Source organism: Marmota marmota, unplaced genomic scaffold (assembly GCF_001458135.2).
Source record: "Marmota marmota marmota unplaced genomic scaffold, marMar, whole genome shotgun sequence".
Taxonomy (NCBI): domain Eukaryota; kingdom Metazoa; phylum Chordata; class Mammalia; order Rodentia; family Sciuridae; genus Marmota; species Marmota marmota.
The window spans coordinates 3,838,650-3,843,060 of record NW_025999900.1 but is presented as its reverse complement, the minus strand read 5'-3'; positions in this window follow the sequence as shown (position 1 = coordinate 3,843,060).

Here is a 4,411-nt window from a genome sequence, read left to right as displayed (position 1 = left end):
GGATTCGTCGATGCGCACAGGATTGGCAGGGCACGCGGCCAGTGAGCAGCGCGGACTCCTCAGTGAGGGCGGGGAAGGAAGGGTTGAGGCGTGGCGCCGGGAGGAGGTGCGGAAGGGGAGCGGGGTGTGGGGATTATTTATTGGTCCCGAGGCCGCAAGTGCTTTTAGTGCCAGGTGTCCAGACTGACCTAGCCCGAGGAAGAAGGGGAATTCGTTTTGAGTTGGTTGTGCCAAGTAAATACGGCCAAAACCGGCCCGATTGGCCCAAGCTGAGGGGATCCGGCCTCTGCATGACAGGGGGTGGGGGAGGCTCCCCTGGACGGAGACAAAAATGAGGTTCTTTTGAGTCGGTGATCAGCGACTTGAAATTTTATATAGCGTGTTTCGTTGCAGCTCCGTGGCCGTGAAGCACTCGGTGAAAGCTGCGTGGCGCGGGGGAGGACGAGCCCGGGAAGGCCAGCCGTTTTCCTGCGCTGCGCGCGGGCGGCTTGCTGGGACGAGACGGGAGTGTCGTCAGCCCGCCTCCCAGGAGCCTAGGGTTGCACTTTCTCCACCAAGCTTTTATGGTTCCTTGCTCGTCTTGTCGCTGTAAACCTCCAGGTTTCCTCTTCCTGTTCTCTGCACTGCTTCCCTCATTTTCAGCTTCAAGTGCTTTGTCCGTCGCTTTGAGTTCTTTAGGGGAAAAAATCAACAAATTCACGAAACCCCGCACCACAAAAAACTCTCCAGGCTCCCTCCCCGCACGATCCCCGCATCCCTGGCGTTCGCACACTCTGCCGAGTTTATGACCTACTGGTTTATGTCTGAGCCCAGTGAGATAATTTTCTTTACCTGTGATGAAGTTACAGGTAACTTCAGGTGAAGGTAGATGAAAAAGTTCACGGTCCGTTGGTGTTCAACAGGAATGTGGGGAAAGCTCAGGGAAGCACTGCCTGGCCCCAGGTGACTGGGGTAGAGAGAGCGGTAGCTTCTCGGGTGGGCGGGGGCGGAGAGGGAAAGTGAGGACAGTGATTCCTACAAGCTTTAACAGGTACCTACTGTGGAGAGGAAAAAGACAAACGGCCCCCCATACGGGGTTGATAGTCTGATAAGGAAGTAACACAACTGGAGAGAAGTGCTGGAAAAAAGGGTGCTGTGAGAACCCAGGAGAACGATGAGTGAGACTGGTGTTGGGGAGGGCTTCCTGAAGAGGCCACATGCCCTAGCCAGGTGCTGAAGTTTGCCAGCAGAGTTGGAAAGGCAGTGTTTACATAGGTTGTAATATTGGCAACGATGAGACCAGTATATGAGCTTTGTACGGGAAGCTTACTGTTACTAGAAGGGGAGGGGTACAGACAAAATCTCTACAGCTGGGCAGGATACTTTTAGGAGTCTTGTGCCATGGTCTTTCCTGGGGTTACAGGAGAGGGGAGCCATCCTTTGAAGCTGGCTAAATGCTGGTATGGCCTGGAAAAAAGTTGCGTAAGACAGTGTGGGAGAAGAATTTTGGCCTGAGAAACACAAAAGCTATTTATATCTAAAAGGTACCGTTGACAGAATTCTATAAAATCAAATCAATGAACACCTTAAGGTTTTTTATTTAGTCATGTATGTAATTCCCAGTTTTTAATATGAATTTGTTAATCTCACTGGTCAAGCAGTACTGGTTTTAACCATCATACCCATATTATTTTCCATGAAAGCAGTTGAAAAAAAAATAGAAATAGGAAAACATTTAGAGAAAATATTAGGAAAACGAGAGGAAAAAATCAAAACATTCTAATTGAAGCTGGCGTAAGTTGTGAGTACAGATTTCTTGGCTTTATTCTTGGAAATTCTTGTTTTTTAATTTTTTTTTTTTTTAAGATAAGAGGGAAATAGTGGCCTGGAAAGAAATACTAATTAATTCTTTGAACTGATGAAATAATGTGATTTGGCACTAGGGTCCTACCTACATTTGAAAGAACCTGATGAGAAGCACAAGCTCTTCCTATTTCTTGTACTCACACGTTTACTTAAAGCAAAGCAGGACTGCAAAAAAACAAGCAGGCCCAGAGTTCTCCCACACAAACGCTAAAATTAGAGTTTCAAAAGGAGAGGTTCTTTTGCTTAGTAACTATGTTCTACCTCTGTGCACAGTTATAATAAAGAAATATTGTTATCTAATGACCACATTCATCTTAAACACAACTTTCTAAACCAGAGTAGCAATTATAACCATATTTTGATTAGCTATAACTATATATATTTTTGCTCTAGTTTTTTACCTGGTAAATTGATTTTCAAATGTTTTATAGTTTATGTGGCATCCTGAACTTTTTCCCAAAATGATACAGTATCTGCCTGTTGATTTTATATGGAAGACATTTTTGCATTCATAGAATATTTTTAGCACATACTGATTATTCTTGGAATTTTTATATTTTCCTTATTTGTATTGGTTTTTTAAAAATCTTATTTTTCTTTTTGATAATTGATTCATAATTTTAAAAAGTCTTAAAAATTATCAGATTTGCAAATTTATGATCAAGTAATATTCATCCTTGCCATTAATGGTGTAGCAAAACAGAGAAGCCCTACCAGTGAGGATGTCAGATATTATAGTCTTTCTGAAGGCTATGTGACAACTTTTTTTCTTAAATACGACCATACTTTTCATTTAATATTACTTTTTATGGCTTCGCCCTAAGGAAATAATAGAAAATGCAGGTTTTATTATTTAAGTTAGCAACATAAATAAAAGGAAATGACTTAAATAGATAACAAGAGAGTGATTATGTAAATTATAGAACATGCATATGATGAATTATTATACAGCCATAAAATTGTTTACAAGGTTTTTAATGTTACACAAAATTATTCTTGATATAAGTGAAAAAAGAGGTTGCAAAACTTTTTTATCTTTTTATCCTACACAGTAATTTTCTAGCTCAATATTTTGTTTCTGGCTAGTTTTTGTTTTGGTTTATTTTGGTTGCTGAGGACCAAACCCAAGGTTTTCGCATATAAAGCACAGATGCTACCTTAGAGCTACATTCCTAGCCCTCTTCCTGTTTGTTAGAAGGGACCTTCAGCACATCATTTAACCTGAATCTTGTAGATAATAACTTCATTTTTCTCCTGTCTTAGAGAAAGATCTTCTGATTACCTCTCCTATTTCTATTTCAAAAGTTGAAGACAACTTTGCTGTCTGAAAATATTTGTACTAGAGATACAAAGATGAAGAAAATGAGGCCTAAAACTATGTATGTGCCCAAGTAGATTGAAAAGAATAAATTTTCCCAGAATTACTATGAGAGAAAAAACTTGTGTATTTTCCAGGAACCCTTCTCAATCCTCAATCCCCACCCACTCACAATCTTCCTAAAGATTGTGGATTGTTTTGAGGAGGTAATGGTGGCAGGAAAAAGATAGAAAGAGTAACACCCTATAATTTGAGGACCTTTGAGCAAACTGGAGTTCAGCTAATGATTATATTTAAGATCTTTATAAATACTGCCATTTTATAATCCTTTGAAAGTGTCCTTTCTTAAAATAATTGTTCAATGACCTGTTGCTACAGGAAAAAAATTTGCCATTTGTTTGAGTCTTAAAAATCCAGTCTTTTAGTTACAGTTAAATTGTAGATACACAATAAGCTGGTTTAGAAAACAACTGTGTCTGGTATGGAAGAACTGAACCTGGAAGAAATCATTCTGTGACAGTAGTGGACAAATTGTTCCTCTTCCAGTTTTGAGGGCTAATTTTAAGGATAGACAGTTGAGGAATAGTCTTGAAACAATCCAGGAAAAGGGAGACTATTCTCCTGTACTTGGGGAATCAGACTCCATATGCCATTATTTTTAATACTTATTAAAATCTTTGAACATAAACAGAATTAATTGCTGGCAAAGAAGTCATTTTTCTGAATAGTAAATTATGTTTGCTATTTTGAGAAAGAAATTAACACTCTGAAAGGACTTTGTCAGTGGATTTTTTTTTTTTTTTTTTTAGTTGTAGATGGACACAATACCTTTATTTTAATGTGGTGCCAGGGATTGAACCCAGTGCTTAATGCATGCTAGGCAAGCGCTCTTGTTGCTGAGCCATAACTCTGGCCCCTGTCAGTGGATTTTTTATAAAATATTCTTTTTATATTGTGAGGAAACCCAATTTGTTGTCATCTGTGTTTGCCATGAAATAACATTTTCCAATCATTATTCTATATTCAAAGAAACCAGGATTTGTCACAAGAGTTTTAGCTAATTCTCTTTGTGCTTTTTTAAAATTGTGCAGAAACACCATAATTAAATATATTGTTTATTCTGTTATTATAGTATTAGAGAATGAGAGGAATTGATAACTTTTCAGACTATTTTAATGTACAGGACACTGTATATTAAAAGATCCAGGTTGAAAAACATACAGTACAAATAAAAGTAAATACAGACAG